The following is a 21941-nucleotide window of genomic DNA, read 5'->3' on the forward strand; positions in this document are numbered from 1 at the left end:
CTTCATAAAGTTTTGATATGTTTCCTGACCTTACGAAGAATTTTATTTTTTTTGGATTAAACTTAAGAAACATATATGTAACTTGTGAGACTAGCAAAATATAAGCAAGTTTTGGGATACGAATTTTTCTTTATGCCTCGTTATCAAACTTGTATAATGACGAGATCATGCCAAAATGAAGGAAGGGCTAAGCCTTAACATACCTGGAGTAGGGAAAAAATTCATTTGATATTCTTGAAAAAGATTGCACCGTACTTCTTTAGAACCGCAAAATTCTATGTTGCTACGATTCCAACAATTCTTGTTGGAATTGTTTCGTTACAAGAAATTTTGCTAGAAAAATTGCTTGATTGATGTTTGTCCGAACTAGGAAAATGTTTGAAAGGAGTTCTGTTGGAAAGCTTACAAAATTGGTTGTAACTTGTGTTTTTTGGAAATGGTTGAAAGGAAAATGGTTTTGAAAATGGTTGAATTAGGAAAGTCTTACTCAACACCAATGCTTTACACGTAACTACACAAGATGCCACCTTTTAATTAAAAACATTAGTCACCTTATCTTAATGGAGGAGCTGCCACCCATTTCATTTAGTCATTATTAAATATACCCCTAATTAATTAGGTAATATCCCATTATCCAATAATTAGTCAATTACCCACATAATTAAATCTTGTCTTAAATTACTTAAAATTTTACTTATTTTTAATATACTTTATACATTATACTACCGTGGTCATATGGTAGCTTGCATGATACTAGTCCATAAGTGTTGGGTATTATAGCTCGGACCCTATTTTATCCAAATTCGACAACCTTTAACGAAACTCATTTTCTTTAACTCGCGTACCCTTCTTTCATGGTACTTACTTATTGCTTGGTATAAATAGCATAAATATGCTAACCTCAAGATAATCTTATCCCCAAGTTTACGTCAATTAACTGAGGAAGAAACCTTAACGTACGAATAACGCGAGATGTAACATCCTTCCCCCCTTAGAAACATTCGTCCTCGAATGTTCAACTCCCCGTGATCTATATAACTTCGGCAAGGTCGTCTCTGTAACAACACCACTACCAACTCTCCCCGTAGAAGCTTAATAATCTAATGACACTCAGGACCATAATTATGAATAACGACGATAGCCTCTCATGACCAACGACAATAACCAACGTAAGAATTTATACACATACCTTATGATTATGATGTCTCAGTCGGATCCTTTTCTGGAGGAGGAAATAAGTAGGGATATTTAGACTTCATGCTTTCCTCGGCTTCCCAAGTCATTTCTTCCACCTTATTGTTTCTCCAAAGTACTTTCACGGAGGCTACCTCCTTATTCCGCATCTTGCAGATTTGTCGGTCTAGGATGGCAATCGGAACTTCCTCGTATGATACGTTCTCTATAATCTGTACATCATCCGTGGGCACTACTCGGGTAGGATCTCCAATGCACTTCCGTAACATAGATACATGAAAAACTGGATGAACAGACTCCAGTTCTGAGGGCAATTCTAACTCGTAAGCTACTTGGCCCACTCTCCGCTTGATCCTATAAGGCCCAATATACCATGGGCTAAGCTTGCCTCTCTTTCCAAATCTCATTACACCTTTCATAGGTGACACCTTTAAGAATACCCAGTCATTAACCTCGTACTCTAAATCTCGTCGCTGCACGTCAGAATATGACTTCTGTCGACTCTGAGCTATCAACAGTCGCTCCCAGATAAGCTTTACTTTTTCTATGGCCTATTGAACCAGGTCTGGCCCATATAACCCAAATTCTCCAACATCGAACCACCCTATGGGAGATCTGCACCTGCGCCCATACAAAGCCTCGTACAGAGCCATCTGGATACTGGAGTGGTAACTGTTATTATATGAAAACTCGATAAGAGGTAGATGTTCATCCCAGCTTCTATTAAAATCCAGCACACATGCTCGCAACATATCCTCGAGCGTCTGAATCGTGCGCTCGGCTTGTCCATTTGTTTGTGGATGAAAAGATGTGCTGAGATTCACTTGAGTTCCTAGACCTTTCTGAAATGACATTCAAAAATGTGCTGTAAACTGGGCCCCATGGTCAGATATAATAGATACGGGTACTCCGTGTAGTCGCACTATCTCCTTAATATATAATTTTGCTTAATCCTCTGCTGTATAGGTAGATCTGACCGGTAGGAAATGAGCTGATTTCATGAGCCTATCGACTATCACCCATATAGAATCAAGCTTATGATGGGAACGAGGTAAACCTGTGATAAAGTCCATGTTAATCGCCTCCCATTTCCATGTCGGGATCTCTATAGTCTGCATTAGCCCTCCGGGCTTCTGGTGCTATATTTTCACCTGCTGGCAACTAGGGCATTGAGCGACATACTTGGCAATGTTCTTTTTCATATCGTTCCACCAATACACATCCTTAATGTCATGATACATCTTTGTCGAACCAGGGTGAATAGAATACCATGAATAATGTGCTTCTGACATAATCCTGTCTCGTAGCCCTGCTACCTCTAGAACACACAAACGACCCTTGTATCTGAGAACCCCATCTCCTTTGAGTTCTAACAACGGCTTCTTCTGTTGTGGAACCCGCTCTCTCAACTTGACTAACTCTGGATCCTCGTATTGCCTCTCCTTTACTTCAGCTATGAGAGATGATTTTGCAGTATTTTGGAGTACAACTCCTCCATTGCCAGAGTCCACTAATCGACCCCCCAAACAAGCCAATTGATGAATCTCCCTTGTCAATTGTCTTTTCTCAGCCTCTACATGTGTTAAGCTACCCATAGATCGGCGACTTAAAGCATCTGCTACAACATTAGCTTTCCCTGGATGGTAGAGAATGTTAACATCGTAGTCTTTCAATAATTCAAGCCATCATCTTTGTCGCAAATTCAACTCTTTTTTCTTGAGGATATATTGCAGGCTAATCTGTGAATATATCAACATGCACACCATATAAATAGTGCCGCCATATCTTAAGTGCATGGACAACTGCAGCTAACTCGAGGTCGTGGGTCGGATAATTCCGCTCATGCTTCCTTAACTGCCTTGAAGCATATGCAATTACTTTTCCATGTTGCATCAGGACACATCCTAACCCGACACCTGAGGCATCACAATACATGGCATAACCATCTAGACCATCTAGAAGTTCCAGAACTGGCGTTGAGGTCAATCTGTTCTTAAGCTCTTGGAAACTCTGCTCACAGGCCTCTGTCCACTGAAACTTAGTCGCTTTCTGCGTCAGCTTTGTTAATGGTGCTGAAAGAGAAGAAAACCCCTCTACAAACCTCTGATAATATCCTGCTAAGCCTAGAAAACTACGAATCTCTGTCGGAGTGGTAGGGCAAGGCCAGGATTTCACAGCCTCAATCTTCTGAGTGTCTACCTTTATACCTCCGTCGGATACAATGTGCCCCAAGAATGCTACAGACTTTAGCCAGAATTTACACTTAGAAAACTTAGAATACAATTTATTATCGCGGAGGGTTTGGAGTACTGCTCGTAGGTGATCCACATGCTCATCCTATGAACGTGAATAAACCAGAATATCATCAATAAATACTATCACGAACATATCCAAATATGGATGGAATAGGCTATTCATCAAGTCCATAAATATGGCAGGTGCATTCGTCAACCCGAAGGACATAACAAGAAACTCAAAGTGGCCATATCAGATCCTGAAGGCGGTCTTGGGAATATCTTTCTCCCGAACTCTAACCTGGTGGTACCCCGACCTCAAATCTATCTTTGAAAAGCATCTAGCTCCTTGCAACTGATCAAACAAGTCATCTATCCTTGGAAGGGGGTACTTATTCTTAATAGTTACCATGTTCAGTTGCCTATAGTCGATACACATCCTTAGCGATCCGTCCTTTTTTCGTACAAACAATACCGGTGCACCCCAAGGTGAGGTACTAGGCCTCATAAAACCTTTTTCCAGTAAATCTTTTAATTGCTCCTTCAACTCCTTTAATTCGGAAGGTGCCATTCTATATGGAGGGATGGATATTGGTTGTGTTCCTGGAAGAAAATCGATTGCAAAATCAATCTCTCGCTCTGGAAGAATACCTGGAAGTTCATCTAGAAATACATCCGCGTACTCTTTTACTACTGGAATAGACTGAAGTATAGATTTCTCAGCATCGACATCTTTAACTCGCACAATATGATAGATGCACCCTTTTGCGATCATTTTTCTTGCCTTCAAATAGGAAATAAACCTGCCTCTGGGTGTCGCTGTATTACCTACCCATTCGAGGACTGGCTTACCCGGAAAATGAAATCTAGCTGTCTTTGCTCGACAATCAACCATGGCATAACAAGCTGCCAACCAGTCCATGCCCATGATAGAATCGAAATCCAACATCTCTAGTTTAACTAGGTCGGCTGAGGTTTGACGACCACAAACTGTTATCGTACAACCTCGGTAAACTCGTCTAGCGATAATCGATTCTCCGACCGGTGTAGATACCGTAAAAGGATCACTTAGTATTTCAGGCACTATACCAAATTTTCGCGCGACAAATGGGGTAATACATGATAAGGTAGATCCTGGGTCTATCAAGGCATAAACATCGTGAGAACAAATAGTCAACATACCTGTCACAACGTCTGGTGAAGACTCTTGGTCCTGTCGACCTGCTAGCACATAGATACGATTCTGGTTACTACCTGAACTTAACCCTCTACCTCTACCTCGACCTCTACCAACCGAAGGCCAAGACTCGTGCCCTGAAGGATGCACCGACATAGCTGATCCTGTTGCTGAATTCGCTGGTTGCGCCATATCCCCAGAATCCTTATTTGGGCAATCTCGCATCATATGCCCTGGACGTCCACATGTATAACAAGCATCAGAACTGGCTCGGCATTGGCCCAAGTGTCCTCGACCACAGATGGCACTTCGCGGCTGAAATGGCCCTGTCTGTCTCAAACCTCGTTGTTGTTGCAACCCTAACGCTTGGGGGCTCTCACCTGGTCCTGACTGAGTATAGCGGTCATACCTGTACCCCTGTAGCTGAGGTGGCGGAGGTGTTGGTGGTCGTTTGAAGTACTGGGGCCGGTAGCTCCCCTGAAAATGCTCATGCGACCTGACAAACCTCATCCTCTTACGCTACCCTGACTCAGTCCGCTCCGCACTCTGCTGCCGATGCCTACCCTTTTCTATATTCTGGGCAAATGCCTGAATTCGCGAGATATCCATACTACCTGTAATGCAGCGGTGGCACACGCCTCGGTCAACTCTGGGGCCAACCCCGCTATAAACCTGTGGATTCTATCCCGCATAGTAGCAAGTATGGATGGTGCATATTTGGCCAAGGAGTCAAAATGAAGACTATATTCTCAAACACTCATAGTGCCCTGCTTGAGTGCTAGAAACTGATCGAGTCGGGCCTGTCGGATTTCTCGTGCTAAGGACTGGTCAAGGAAGGCATTTGAAAAATTCTCCCAAATAGCAGGAGGGGCATTACGTCCCCTGGACCTTTCCCATCCCTCATACCAAAGGATGGCTATATCTCGGAGTTGAAAAGCTGCTAGCTCAACTGCCTCTTTCTCCGTGGTATGCATAACCCGAAAAATCCTATGAAGCTGATCTATGAAATCCTGCGGGTCCTCCCTCTGATCTGTCCCCGTGAACTCTGGGGGATTCAAAGCAATAAACTCTCGGACCCTTGAACTCCCAGATCCCTCAGAAGGTCCTGCACTAGAGGATGCCCTAGCCTGTTGCTGGGTAGCTACCAACTGTGCCAACAAATACAGCACACCCCTCAAGTCCTGGTCTGATGGAAGCGGAGGGGGAACTGGATGTGTGGTCTCCCTAGGAATCTCCTCAGGTGGCGGAGGAGCCGATAATCGCTGAGTAGGGGTCTCTCCCTGCGACTCCGATTGGGCCCCATCTATTGGGGGTACCCTGCTAGTCCCCTCACCTACTGCTGGTTCTCTCCTCTGACTAGTTGTAGTCTTCCTAGTTATCGCCATCTGTGCATGCAAATGTCAATACTTAAGTTTAACTCAAATTTTCTACAACTCAGTGCTACAGCACAATTTAGATTTGAAAAAGAAGGTAACCAACTCCTAGATGCCCTGTAGTCCCTTGCTTATATATTGTGGTGCACCACACATTTATAAACAAGACCCTACTAGACACGGCTTGTAGACTCCCTAGGACAGAACTGCTCTGATACCACTTTTTGTCACGCCCCAAGCTTAGGGGCGAGACTGGCACTCAGTGCCTCAACTATCCTTGCGTGTCACCTGTGACTCAGAGACTTTGAACATGTAATGTCATATTTTTGGCCATGGGCTGCAAGAAAATGTATGATGTAAAGTATAAAACTGAATAGAGACTAACACTGACTAACCATCAACATAAGGCTGGGCCGGCAAGGCCGTCATATTTACTACAACTGACAAGACAACAAAATATACGTACAGGACCTACCAGTCCAACATACTGTATTAACTGACAGGACATATCTACAAGCCTCTAATAATAGATGTACTATGATCGGAACAGGGCCCCGACCTACCCATAACCTATCTACATATATACACAAGATACACACCACACTGCTAGCCCCGGTAACTCCGAAAGAAGGGGAGCTTACCGATAAAGCTGATCTCGGGCAACACCTAGTGAGGAGGTCTACCCGTCTGTCTGTCTGACCCTGCATGCATAAAATGCAGCGTCCCCAGAAAGGGACGTCAGTAAGAAATAATTTACCGAGTATGTAAGGCAATATATTGAAACTGAAACTGAACCGATAATATAACAACTGAGAACAACTAGGAGTCAAAGAAAACTCGAGGATATGCTCATCTGAGAAAACTGACTCAATTCTCTCAATATAGTAAGTAAAATACTTGCTGATACTGACTCAACTCTCTCAATATAGTGAGTAAAATAGATGTCCGGCCCTATAAGGCTCGGTAGGCTCTGTATCTCGACCAACTGGGCTTGCTCATAGGCGCTCGGCCACCGTAGGCTCGGTATATAACTTACCATCTGATCAGAGGTTGCCCAATAGGGGCATGTCCATCGATTATAGCTCGATGGTAATGAAATTATTATAATGTATATATAGACTCTCTGCTCTCTTGACTGGAAGAAAGAAATACTCAATTGAATATGAAATCTTGATAATGAGAATATTGTAACTAATGCCCATGTCTCCATTGTTTTATTATTGGACATAGTCCCAATCGATGGAGATTCAACTGTACGAGAAATCAAATCACTAAACAAAAATCCCATTACTTAGCTGTGTGGCTCTTGGAGACTAATTTCAACCTCATGTTATTTAGGTCCCATTTATTTTCCTTTCCCTTTTTGTCTTCTTATATTATCCCCCTTCCCCTTATATTTCAAAAAAAAATGTGACAATAGAAAAAGTGTAACAAAAGTTGAACAAAACGTCCAAAATTACTTTTGATATTTTACCTCGAAAGTAAATGCCAGAAAGAGATTCATGATGTTTTAATGAGATGACATGTAAAGATTACTACTTTTTGTTCTGTCGAAAGTTAAAGATTATGAATCTTCAATAAAATTATATTCTTCATAAAGTTTTGATATGTTTCCTGACCTTACGAAGAATTTTATTTTTTCTGGATTAAACTTAAGAAACATATATGTAACTTGCGAGACTAGCAAAATATACGCAAGTTTCGGGATACGAATTTTTCTTTATGCCTCGTTATCAAACTTGTATAATGACGAGATCATGCCAAAATTAAGGAAGGGCTAAGCCTTAACATACCTGGAGTAGGGAAAAAATTCATTTGATATTCTTGAAAAAGATTGCACCGTACTTCTTTAGAACCGCAAAATTCTATGTTGCTACGATTCCAACAATTCTTGTTGGAATTGTTTCGTTACAAGAAATTTTGCTAGAAAAATTGCTTGATTGATGTTTGTCCGAACTAGGAAAATGTTTGAAAGGAGTCTGTTGGAAAGCTTACAAAATTGGTTGTAACTTGTGTTTTTTGGAAATGGTTGAAAGGAAAATGGTTTTGAAAATGGTTGAATTAGGAAAGTCTTACTCAACACCAATGCTTTACACGTAACTACACAAGATGCCACCTTTTAATTAAAAACATTAGTCACCTTATCTTAATGGAGGAGCTGCCACCCATGTCATTTAGTCATTATTAAATATACCCCTAATTAATTAGGTAATATCCCATTATCCAATAATTAGTCAATTACCCACATAATTAAATCTTGTCTTAAATTACTTAAAATTTTACTTATTTTTAATATACTTTATACATTATACTACCGTGGTCATATGGTAGCTTGCATGATACTAGTCCATAAGTGTTGGGTATTATAGCTCGGACCCTATTTTATCCAAATTCGACAACTTTTAACGAAACTCATTTTCTTTAACTCGCGTACCCTTCTTTCATGGTACTTACTTATTGCTTGGTATAAATAGCATAAATATGCTAACCTCAAGATAATCTTATCTCCAAGTTTACATCAATTAACTGAGGAAGAAACCTTAACGTACGAATAACGCGAGATGTAACACATTTCCGAAGGATATTGCAAACATGGTAATGAATCTCCTTGTAAGACACCTAGATGTTGCACTCTAAAATAGTACAACTAGATATGAGTATTACAAAGATAGGCACCGAAAGCCTAGAAGGGATAAATATTTCCTTAGCATGGCTCCCGTCCCTAGTAGAGAGATAATGTTAGGCAACCCGAAGAGACATTGGATAGAGCAAAGGGGGGCTAAAAGTAGAAGAATGTCTTGTTCGAGTTTTCAAAATAAAGTAATACACATAGAAGTTAGTGGGAAATAAGAAGAGAATTAATGAAGCATTATGAGTAAGATGTAATACATGGATGGCAACGGTAGATCCAAAAAAGAGAATATTACAGAGTCTATAGTCAAGTGAAGAAAAAGATGAGAGGTGACTGGCCTTGAGACAACAAAAGAGTATAGGCCATAAGGTCATATCCTCATTTCAAGAAATAAGTTTGCAACTCTAACGCGATTAACAAAAGAAAACGTTAGACCCCAGAGTAAATAGAAATTAGTATTGATTGGTGAATAAGATAAACTAACATAAATTATGGACAGAGTGATTTGATAATAGTCGGCATCATGAGAATTTCAGAGATTGCATTTCCACGATAATGGAATGAACGACAAAAAAATAAACCTTAAAGGTCATTCAGGAACATACTTCCCTAAAGCAAGCAATGTGAGCAAAGTTAATCTTAAGGGACTGTATGTGCTAGTTACACTAAGTGTCACCCTCGCGAGTGAGGAATTTCGTTATCCTTGGTACAGTATAGAAGGATTAATGCGAGGTGTGTAAGGATCATCGATAATGTGAAAAGATTCCAAAGATGAGAAGGTCAAACATCTATACGTAAATCATCGTAACACTAAATCTTAGTGCTTCCCTAAAAAGGAAATATGGTGTGATGTGGCATTAAGTCAGAATTAAGCGGTTCTAGTAACTATGAAATGGTAAAAGAATGTGATAAAAATGAGAAAAGGAATGAGATTTCACTGATTCAAATCCTACAAATATGCTACAATTCCAGAACATTATGCAAACATGATGTCAAGGAAAGGAAGTAAGGATTCCTACCTGAGATGTTATTAATAAATAAGGAGCTAGTGCAAGACGTAAGTTAAGACAAAGGGAATAACCCAACAGGGATTACGCGGAACACAGATATAAAAATGGACCAACGAGCAGTTAGTGGTTGATTCAGGAAGAGCCTAGTTGTGGCTAGATAAGAGATTACAGACAAATCAACAGATCGTGCAAGATAAACATAGTGAACCCCAACATGGGAATTCAGTCTCGCAGACATGACATCGTGATCCTTGAGATATATTTAGATAGGAGTTGGGGTAGTTAAAGGTAAATAAAAAAAAGTTCCACTAGAAAGAGAATCAAAATATTAGCTCAGAAGCAACCTACAAGTACAAGGGCGTGGAGCTAAGTAACTACGGATAATTATAGGCGAGGAAGGACATCAAAAAATTCTGTCTAGTATACAATATAATAAGCTCGCATCCTTGCAATAATCAGAGGATCCTCCCTAAGTACTACAATGAAAAACTAGCTGAGAAAGTAAGGAAGAAGGCTTCGACCTAAGCTCAGTGACCTAAAGAGGAAGTGATCTTATAACAACAGTCTCACAACAACGTTGTATGTACTCCATGATAAAATGGCACCTACCATGGCTAAGGAACGGGAAGAAAAATCAAAAGTAATATTCAACACCATGTGAGTTGCACAAAAATTCCGGCATGCGTGGGAAGTAAGATAAGCTAAGTATACACGGGACAGAGGGGCAGACAGACCAGGAAAGGTAATAGCTTATGTTTCAAGGAAGCGCAGAGAGAACAAAAGGGATTATGCACTTAAGACTTCAGAGTGATATCCATGCACCATATATGTTGTCATTCATACAACCATAGAATACTCCGGAATAAGTTAAAAGAAAAAAAATCAAGTCTAGGTAATAGACAAAGGATTGAATTGTTAAATGATGGTATCACAGATATTCCAGAGTGTCTATGAAAGGCTAAAGTAATAGCTAATACCATGAGCCGCAGATTGGAAGATAGCTTAAGCCTAAAGGCTGATCAGAAGGAAGAAGAAATAAAAACGAGTTACATCAACGAAGTAAATCAGCAGTCTAATTATTAGACCCAGAAAATTATAGACCTCGTGATTGAGAATATTGTAGCATCACTCTTAAATACAAGAGAGATTGTACAATAGGCATACTCTATTACAGCTTTACAATAACGCCAATTAAAAGAGTGTCAGCCTCATAAGAAGTCAGTATGAAGCTCTCACCGGATTATGTATGCACCAGAGGTGCAAGTATTACAATAGATCTTCAAGTTGTCGATGTGAGTTATACCTCTATGGAAGGGAGGTCATGAAAGAGATAGAATATGTGATGCGAGATTTTAAGGTACATAATGTAAACGTGAACAATGTACGAGATGCTCAGGTGCAAAAAATTGTGAATTAGTCCATACTTTAGATAGAAGGCTAGAAGCGTTGGGATTCACTATCCAGGAATGATAGCAGCATCGTTAGTGAAATATCTTCCAACCTATGGTTTCTAGGTAACGAGAAAAGAGTAAAGAAGAGTTAGAGACGATGCGGTGTCTCACTTGATGTTCCAGAATAACATAAGGAAATTTATGGTGCAAACAAGTTGAATGAAGGTTGCGAGTAGTATAAATAGGTATGTATAGATCGCAAGCTATAATATGGAAAAACAACAAGGTTTTAGTAGGACAGGAGTAAGGATAAGAAAGGGCAAGTGAGAAGGTGACGAGAATGGATAAGTCCTTAGGATTAAACCCATGAAAACAAGAGAGCTGATAGTTTCTCTAAGTTATAGAAAACTTAGTATAGCCTGAATGAACTCAGAGGAGTCTAAGACTAGTAGCATTTAGAAGAGATGGAATGCTGCCCTCACAGTAGAATGATGGTGTAATTGTGATAGATAAAGGATGATGTTTGGGCCTTTGATTGAGTAATGATTTGAATAAGAAAAAAGGATTTCATGGACAGCACAGGATTTGGATACCCCCCATAAGGTGAATCACATTGGAATACTATGAAATACGATTATAAAAATCACTCCAGATGTTCTCTGATGAGACATGAGCCCTAGTGGTAGTGTTACATAAGAGGTCAAGTTATTAGCGGTAAATTAAGATGAACATTAAGGTGAATTAACAATGGATGGATAAAAGTTACAAAGTATGAGGTGAGGTTAGGCCATTATTCTTAAGATGAACAACAATGAGGAAGCATTAAAGGATTTAGACTTATACATATAGGATAAGAAATGAGAGTAACCTGGTGTTTGGTAGCAGACCTCAGTAACAATAAATAGAAGTAAGAGTTATGGTACAGTATGACCTACCTAGATGCAGTAAAATCATGTTGATGGATAATCATGTTTATAAAATAAGATATAGCACTATTCATAAGTTCGACAAAGTACCGAGAGAAGAACTTCAATGGCTAAAGATCGGAGGAAAAAGGGAAGAAGAGTCGCATGGGCGCATTTACAAGCTCAGAGTCATATAGGCTGCATGATGGAAGGTAGCAACAATTACGCGATTGAAAGGATTTCGACCATAGACTGTGGTGTGAGAAAGAGGCCTAAAGGGGGGAATGACCTGGCCTTTAGATTTATTCAAAGAACAATTGCCTAAATGGCAAGGAGAATACTAAAGTATTCGAAAGACATAAGTTATGAAAATGATAAGTGCATCAGTCAACATTCGAGGACGAATGTTCCAAAGGGGGAATGATGTTACACCCCATGTTTTAGTACATAAAAGTATGCCACAAGTAAATTTATGAAACTCGGGAATGAGATGTTACATCCCTCATATTTGGACATTATGGTTTCATCATAAAGTTAATCGATGCAAGCTCGGGAATGAAATTATTTTGAGGTTACAAGTATTATGCTATTTCAAACAAGGGAGAAGTAAATTCATGAAGGTGAGAGGTAAGCAAATAAAAAAAAATGATTTCATCGAAGCTTTGCAATTTGGGATAAAATATGGTCCGAGCAATAATACCTAGTACTTATGGACTAGTGTCATACAAGGTACTACATGACCATGATGGTAAGGTGTACAAGGTATGTTAAAAGTGAGTAGTATTTTAAGTAATTTGAGATAATTCTATGTGGGTGATTGGTTAATTATTGGATAATAGGATATTACCCAATTAATTAATGAATTATATTGGATAAAGATTAAGGGCATGAGGTGGCAGCCCCCATTCAAATTAAAATGACTTATAGCTTAGAATGAAAAGCGGCCATTTAAGTGTCATACACATGACACTTACGTAAGTATATTTGAAGTTTAGCCATAAAACACTCAAAGGTGATTATATAGTTTTCTTCCTATATTCCAACATTTAAAAAAATGAAGAAGTTAATCTCAATCAAACAAGAACAATTCCAACGATTATTTTGGCTTCAATGGAAGATAATCTTGAAACAAAACAATTCAAACGAGATTTCTTAGCACCGTAGCAACGTGAGATTTTGCGATTCTAAAGGAGTACGGTGCAACCTTTTTCAAGAATATCATACAGGTTTTTCCCTACTCCAGATATGTTAAGGCTATCCTTTCTTTTTTTTTGGCATGATCCATACGATACAAACAAAACTTGCAAATGCGCTATTTACCGTGAAAATAGTAACAACAATTAAATTTGTAAATGGGATTCTAAAAATACATGTTCTATTTTTATGCTAGTTGTTAGAGAAGATTATGCTAAGAATATGAAGTTTAACGATGAAATCCGAGCTAAAACGAAGAAATAATTAAATCAAAAGGCTTACTGTCCGAGCTTTGGACCGGTCGATGGAGGACCTCGGGGTCGATATCTGGGCTCGATCTCGAGCTATCGGGGGTAGTCGAGAATGGGATACCAGTTAAGATATGATTAATCAAGGCTCCTTATGGCCAATACCAAGAAATAAAGGAAGAACAAACGGGAGAGTAGTAAGTGCTAAAGTGGCATCGGGCCAATAAGAACAAGCGAGTTAGAGAGAAAAGAGAGAGAGAGATATTATTGCACTTGAGTAGAAATAGTTGGAGCAACATCAGCCCTTTACAAGGTGGTATGGGTTTCCTTTATATAGGAAGGGAACCCGACTATAGTTCATGGGAATTAATTGTAAAGTATGGTGATGTGATGGCTAGACGCCATGCTTCGGCGTAGGCTCTAGATAGGTCTTCCCTATCAGAATCAGTCGTGTGCCTAGGGAACTTCCCCTTCTGTTCTAGCCTCGCCCTCCGTCTTCTTCAAGTCGGGTCTCGACGAGCCCCAAGGTAGGGAACTCGGCCGTGGCTTCACGTCCTCGGGGTCTCGAGGCATTCTTCTGAAGTGGCCTGATAGAGAGAAATCAAGTCCTCTGATTTTGTCGCATACAGATAGTCTCCATGTTTCCCAAAATGAAGCTATGAGAAATGATTCTGACACCTGAATCCTCGAGCTTCTTATGGTGAGGTCACACCAATGATGCAACCTGTGGCGCGAGCTTTTGTGGCAACCGGGGTGCCCCGTGGGCTTGTGCATTTTGACATTATTTAACACACTACCGATTACTATTCTCCAAGGTGAGTGTACTACCGTCGATTCAATTTTTCAAGAGCACAGTAATTGCATCACTTGGTCAATCTTCCAAAGCCTCGATGATCGTGTCATTACCCCCAATAAATAGGGGTGCCTTGGTACTGATTTTTCTATCCCAGTGCTTCCGTTGGCTTATTTACCTGTTTCTTTTTATCATCTTCCTCCATCCTTGAACATCATGTTTGGGTCTCATGGCCTCAAGGCCATTCGGTAGAGCTCCCACAGGCGATATTGTGGCTTATTGCCGGAGCTTCCCTTGGTCGAGCATGACCGAGCTATCTTGTCGCTGTTGTGGTCATTGTTATGTTTGCTGCTATTTGCTCGAGATGATGATATACGAGGGTAAACTTTCCTTGATCGCAAAATGCTCCTCGGATTACATACCTCTGCTCAAAAGGGGGCTCAGATTATACATGACGCTCACCTTCATACCCCGGCTCGACGTGGTGCTCTGCCCCGAGTTGGCTAGATGTTCCAAGAAGTGGACACTAAGTATTCGTGCAAGCAGGACCGAAGCTTGTTCGGTTTGCTGTCTCTTTGAGGTTCTCTTGGCCAGTGAGGGTCCTCGAGCTTCGAAGAGCTATGGCATTTTTTCATCCCTTCCTTTATGCGCAGAGATCCTCTGTAGGCTTTTGTAGTTGTAAGTATGGACCCCTCGAGGTTGTTGTACATGGATTTTTATGAATATGAATATACTTTCTTGACTTCTGCTTTCGATTCTTGCCTTATTATTGCATGCTCTTGTGCCCTTCAGGGCCTTTGAATGTTTTCCTTTGTTGTTGACCGTTGATATCTAACTCAGATGTGAGCATTCTTTTTGATCCTCTGCTAATTGACATGGCTCTTTTTCAAGACCCTCGTCGTACCTTGAACCAAGCCTGAGTTGATCCGATAGGTTCAGGCTGTCGGGCCCTCCGAGTTGCATGGAGATAGTATGCTGAGTTTTGGAGCATTTGAGAGCGGTAACCTGAGCGAAGGTCAGCTTTGGGTACCTGGGGCTATTTTTGAACTTGATGCAGATAACTTTTTAAAGCGTAGGGGATAGACTTCTGTTGAGGGATTACCTGTACTCGGGCACTGCCTTGAGCCTTCCTGTAGCCTTCGTGATCTGAGCTTCGCATGCTTATTTTTCTTTTTAGAAAAGGAAAACATGAGATCAAGTACCGCCTTGAGTCGAGTGATGGCGTTGAAAGCTTCCCGAAGCCTGTCTTATTTTTTGGCGGAGATCCTCGAGGTCAGATGCAACCTCAAAACTGGAGACAAGATGGTTGATTCTTTGAGGCCTAGATTCTCATCGATGGATGCCTCTAGGGTCAAGTATCACCCCATTGATCTGTATCGAGGTCGTTGGCTTCTACAGGATCACTCCGGATAGGTGAATCGTTGTTGTTTCCTGCATATATGTGGGGCGGCTTCAGCTTCTTCAAAAGGCCTCACTATTTTAGATAGCTACCCTTCTGCCTTGGCATAGGGTTCTTCATTTCTTTAGGCGCAAAAAAGCATTGGCGCACATTCTTGCTTTAGTTTGTCAATTCTACCATAGCCATGGCAACTACTTTGGGGCCGGCCCAGCAAGGAGTGGGGAGTGTCACTCCCAGCGCTTAGGATCCATGGGAGTTTGCTCTGAAGACCGTGTCTTTGATAAAAGAGCAACATCTGGAGATGGTGAAGAGATGTTGCGGATGGAGCCAGGGGGTAACGTTGTAGGTGCTTTCCCCGGATGAGAGTATTATGGATTCTGCTGATGGATTCTTGAGCGTATACCTATATCCTTTCGCATTTGGCCCCCTTGATAGGGTCGTACTTGATTTTTGCTTAAAGTATCGGGTTACTTTGGCTCAGATACATCCTTCGTGTTGGCGAGTATTGCTGATGATGAGGTCGTTTGCGGAAAAGGCTAGGCTTGAATTCACGCTCAGTCACCTCGTCAAGCTGTATCGACCCTTCCGTCATCGAGGCCTGCTAACCCTGCGGTGCCGTTCGTCCACTCCCTTTGTCATTGACGATGAAGAAGATGAAGATCGAGAGTGGACCAGTCAGTTCGTTTGAGTCCGTACGGCTGACATCATCCCCGTAGAGCTTATGCCATTTCCCGATCTGCCCGACTGCGTCCGAAGGTTGGTGACCCATTCAACTTGCGACGAGCGCAGGTGGCTAGCTGTATTACATATCTGATAGGAAGCGAGATACCAAGGTATGCACGCACACTGCCCTTGCCTTGGCCTTCATATATTTGAGATGACATTTTCCCCTTTCTTTCGTATCGACTTTTCCATTGTAGGTACCGAGTGGTTCCTTGGGATAAGGTAGTGCTCTTCTGAAGAGGGTAAGAAGTCATTGGCCTTCGAGCTGGGGAATGATGGTGATAAATGGGATTTGCACTAGTAGTGTGGTGGAGCTTTTAATAAGGCTTAACGGCCTATATCTTCGAGGAGAGCGCATTGCCCGAGTCTACTGTTCCCAGAGTGTTTGATTCCAGGATAGTGGTTCCTCCGAATGGATATGCTTTTCCCGATGTTGATTCTTCCGGGGTCGAAGAGGCAGGACCGGTAGGAGTGTTCTCTACCTTTGAGGAATTCCATCGGCTTCACTTCATGGTGAGTTTCGGCGCAGTCATCCCGGTATTTTGTGTCTTCCGTTCTTTATCGAGTTTTTCTTTTGCAGACCTTTGATAGGCTCAGATCTGAACTGTTTCATCAAGAGGCCAGGCTTCGGGAAGCTCTGGACAAGGGTGAGTCCTTTAAGCTCCTTAGCGAGAAGAAGGAGGTTGAGTTGGTGCATTGGCGATATGAGGCGTACCGGATCTCGAATTACGAGAGCTACCTGATGGAGCAGGTAACCTTTCGTAGTACGCGCTTTGCTCCTTTTTACCCTTAAGGTAAACCATTTTCCCATCTCAGCTGCAGAGAAAGACGGAGGCTTTAGAATACCTTAAGGGCAAAGTCGATCGTGTCAGGAATGCTTGCGGTGAACTAAGGGCTCAGGTGCAAGCTCAAGCTTTAGAGGAGAAAAGTGCCTCGGCCAAGGTTCCCGCCTTCGAGGTCCATCTCCATTTGGCTCGTGACAATGCTTCAGTTCAAGCAGATATGATCGCGAAGCTTGAGACTGATCTCTCAAAGGTCAGGGCTGAGATAACCGATGCTTGGGCTGAAGTGTCGTTGAGTCGAACCAGGGCTGATCAGGAGATGGCGATTCACGTGAAAGATGTTGTTGATGCCCAGGCTAAGTTGAATCGGTCCCTCGATCGTGAGAAGAGGATCGAAGAATATGTTCGTTTTAGATCCCGTAGAGAGGTACTCGAGGAGGTAGGCGCTGGGGGCTTCGTTCTCTAAGAGGAATTGGCTCGTGCAATGGCGGACGAGCGCGATGCTCAGTTACTTCTTGCTGACGTCTCGGAGAGCAAATTTGGGGCAGGTAGGCCATAGCCTTTTGGATCAGAGCGTAGATTCTATCATTTTTCAATTTTGTATTTGATATTTGCAGAACATGTTTGTAGATGGAGAGAATGCCTTTTGCATATATAAAATAAGGGAAAACTTTGTCATGACCCAAACCAATGGGCCGCGACGGGCACCCGGTACCTTATTCAACCGAGTACCAACATAACGTATCTTTCTTAGTACATCATCATATACATGTGACATACGGGCCTAATAGGCCAACATAATCATTTATCAACTCAAAATATAGGCCGACAAGGCCGTACAATCTTTCACGTACATGACATATGTTTACAAGCCTCTAAGAATACATAAATATCATAAGGGTCGATACAGAGTTTTGCCATACCAAACAATACACGTCTAAATCATACTAACCAAACAAGCAACTCCGAAGCAAATGGAGCGCACCAACATCTTCCGCTGAGCTGATAGCCTACTTGGTGGGCTCTCGACCTGTCTATCGGGACCTGCGGGCATGAAACACAGCGTCCCCAGGCAAAAGGGACGTCAGTACAAATAATGTACCGAGTATGTAAGGCACATAAATAAGTACATAAGAGACATGGAAGAAATATATAGTACATGACTCAACCTGTAAGTCTGAATAACTTTGCAAATCATAAATTACTTTTAGCGTCATGCATATGAGTATGACTGTCATGTCGTGCATAGGTACATGTTTCATAACATCATCAGCGTGTAAGAGCATACCATCATATCATATCGGCCACTGTGGGAAAAATCATCATCGTATACCAGCTGATCAGGTGGTGGTGCGTATATAACACCATATCCTTTCCCATATCCCATATACATATATATATACATACATATGTACGCGTATATAATTCCGTTTGAGTACATACATATATATGCATATATAACGCCGTTTCAATCATATTTCAGCCACGGTGGGCAACATCATCATCATATACCAGCTGATCGGGTGGTGGTGCGTATATAACGCCGTAACCTTTTTCTATATCCCATATACATATATTTACATATATACGTGTATATAACGCCATCTGGTCATGGGTCAATGGACATGAACCCAATGCTTGTAAAGTACATCAATAAAATCATTCGGAATATCATAAGACCATTTTGCCTCTTGAGCAATATCATAAAGTAACATCTTTTCAACTTTCGTATTTTTCTGAGACCCATGAACAAATGATAAAATATTATGACACATGGAAATTAAAGAACATAGATATTTCTATTACTTCTATGAGTAGAGTCACTTATGAAATTTGTGCATTTGCATGTTTCGTTCATATCGTATGGATCATGCCAAAAGAAAGAAAGGATAACCTTAACATACCTGAGTCGATTCTCTTGACAATCCATCTAACATACGTTAATTGCGACAAAACATATGATGGAAAAATCGGAGTAGGGAAAAATTTGTATAATATTCTTGAGAATGATTTCACCGTACTCCCTTATCATTGCAAAATCTCACATTTTGAAGGAAAGATTGAAGCAACATGTTGAATTCTTGCTGAAGATACGTTTCTTACCATGTAAATATAAGCACCTTTCTTTGTATTAGAGAGATTTTATGCTTAAATGGGTGTGGGCCCCACATTTGAAACTTGGTGTCACATAACCTTTTCAAGTGTGCCACATTTCAAGAATGAACTAATAGTCAATTAGTTGGTCTTAAGTTGCTGCCACTTAATATACTTATCCAATAATATCCACTAATATCCATTGACGACAATAGGTAAATACTTATCCAATAATATTCACTTAATTTCTTAATTAATTTATTAATCCTCCATTAATTAATAATTAACTAATTATTCACATAATTAGAAATTATCTCAAATTACTTAAAATACTACTTGTTTTTAACACACTTTGTACACCTTACTATTATGGTCATGTGGTACCTTGTATGGCACTAGTCCATATATACTGGGTATTTTAGCTCAGATCGTATTTTATCTCAAGATGCCAAACTTTGACAAAATTCGATTTCTTCGATATTACTTACCCTCTTACCTTCACGAATTTACTCATCACTTATAATCCCCAAATAATCTTTTCCTTGGACTGATGCCAATTACCTTACGACAAATTTAACGTACAATACTATAGGGTGCAACATCGTCGTAACTTATTACTGCGAAGCGTAATATTACCGTAATGTAATACTGCGCGGCATAGCATCATCGTAATACTGCGCGGCATAACAAACTTGAAGCTTTATCTCTTTCATATCCCTTTCTGCATTTCTTTTGACTAGGCGGGCTGGTTTCAATGTTTGACGGGAACCTCTTGGGTCCGGAGCTAATTAGGCAGGCCCGGAGGCTTTTAAGTGCGACTGTTGTCGCAAGTAGGTGTTGGGGCCTCTGTGCTTTGCCTATCTATTTAGGCTCAATCTTCAAGCCCAGCCTTGACTCGAGCTTACCAGACCTCCAGTCTCCTGTGCCTACATGAGCGGATGATAATCGTTTTTATTTCTTGCCCTTGTTTGTTGTTTCAACTATTTTGGGTTCAGTCTTCGAGTCGTGTTACGACTTGAGCTTTAATTGACCCTCAAGTTTTTTGATTTTCAAGCTGTCGATAGTGGCTCTTATGCTGTTTTTGGTCGTTGAGACCTTTTGATATGTGGCCCAAAGGCTTGCATAGTTAAATATTATGTATCCGGTCTTCGAATCGGGTTATGACTCGAGCTCATTTTAATCCTCAAGTTGTCATTTTTTAAGTTGGCGACAATGGCTCTTACGCAGTTTGGTCATTGAGACCTTTTAGTGTGTGGACCGGAGGCTTGTTTGGCTAGCGACAATGGATCTTATGCTTTTTGCCCGTGGTCATTTTGTAGGATTTGTTTTCCTCTCGTTAAGGTCTTTTTGAAATGATTTTGCTTGACCCGTCGTCGGTTCTGAAAGAACCTCGATTTCAAGTTGTTATCGGCGATGTTTGAGCACCTCGAAAGGTTCTTAGCTCGTAGGCTGAGTAGGTCGAAGCCTTGTGATTTGGAGCTGATGTGGTCGAAGCTCGTTTGCCTGTTGAGGGAAACCTATTTTAACTGATTCTTTCCGAAGTATATTCAAAATAATGGCCTGCGATTTTGTTTACCGACTGTCGGGCATCCCCGAGTCGCGTTATTTTGGTTGGATCAGCCATTTTGACCGTAGTCATATGTGTTTGGCCGGAGCCATTTTTGATCCCGAGTGATAGTTTAGGCATCTACACCGAGGGTATGCCCTTTTGGGATTCTTACAAATGCGACGTATAGCCTAAACTTTAGGATTTTGAGTTTTATGCCTGTAGTAGGTTCTTACAAAATTATTCATGCCTGTTGAGGTCTTATAGTTTGTCATGCCTATTGAGCTCTTATAGTTGTGTTGCTATGTATAATAGATCTGGTTATGCCGAGTCTGCCAGCTAGGGGTCTTACGACCTCGGGTTTCCCAGTGTAAGGCGATTGGCGCCAGTCTCCGAGTCATCGAGTTTCATTAGGCTTGAAGGTCGTTATTCGTGAGCTCGAAGTTACCTTGTTGGGGCTTTATGAGCCCAGATCTCCGACTCTGGGGTCATGCGGGTGCCAAATTGACGTCAAGTCTCCGAGTACTTTGGGACGCATTCGGTGGAAGGATCCTTGCCGAGAGTATACTGAGATGCTGAAAGATTTTCTTTTATTGCTTGGCGTAAATACATATCGTTTCGTTGTTGTGAGTATAGCCCACACGGGCGCAGCTCATTGGACAGTTTGGTCTGGTACATGATTCCCTATTAAAACTCGGTTTGTCGTTCCCCAGCCCTTTTGAGGGGTCGGAGCTTTTCAGAGGGGGTATCCTTTATCGTTTGATTGCAAAAGGAAGGATTGCGATCTTGTCGGATCCTCCTCAAGGGGTACGCTGCTCTGTTAAGTACCTTGCTGGCGAGACCTCCTTTGGGGCGGAAGTCCGGTCGAGGGGAAAGAGCGCGACGGGCTCTATTAAGGCCTCGAGGTCCTCGGGCGGAGTTAGCACTTCCGAATGCCCTGGTCGGATATCTACATATAGGTTAGTAAAAAAAACAATGAAGGAAGGGGGTAATTTTTCTTTACCACGGGGTGTGTAGGCGATGTTCTGGGGTTTGATAGGTTCCTTCTATTTCGGAGTGTTGATTCTAGTACAGCCCTCCACCATTTTTAATGGAACTTGGCCGAGGATATGGTTCGCTTACCCTTTGATACTTTTGAGAGTGGAGGTATCGATGCCGGCGATGCGTTATATAATGAGTAATTTCCTCTTGCCGCGTATTGCTTTCCACTCATGGTTTTAATTCTGTCCCTTGCGTGGAATTTCTT

The 21941-nt window shown here is 41.3% G+C and overlaps 1 long non-coding RNA gene across 1 annotated transcript; it reads right to left on the minus strand.

Moving 5' to 3' along the window:
• Positions 1–6377: 6377 nt before the first annotated feature.
• On the minus strand, positions 6378–8054 carry LOC142176645 (uncharacterized). The gene is made up of 2 exons (XR_012705348.1): positions 7772–8054; positions 6378–6679 (listed from the first exon to the last, which is right to left on the minus strand). It is a non-coding gene; the product is annotated as an uncharacterized LOC142176645 (long non-coding RNA).
• Between the last annotated feature and the right edge of the window lie 13887 nt (positions 8055–21941).

Source organism: Nicotiana tabacum, chromosome 22, assembly GCF_000715075.1.
Source record: "Nicotiana tabacum cultivar K326 chromosome 22, ASM71507v2, whole genome shotgun sequence".
Lineage (NCBI taxonomy): Eukaryota > Viridiplantae > Streptophyta > Magnoliopsida > Solanales > Solanaceae > Nicotiana > Nicotiana tabacum.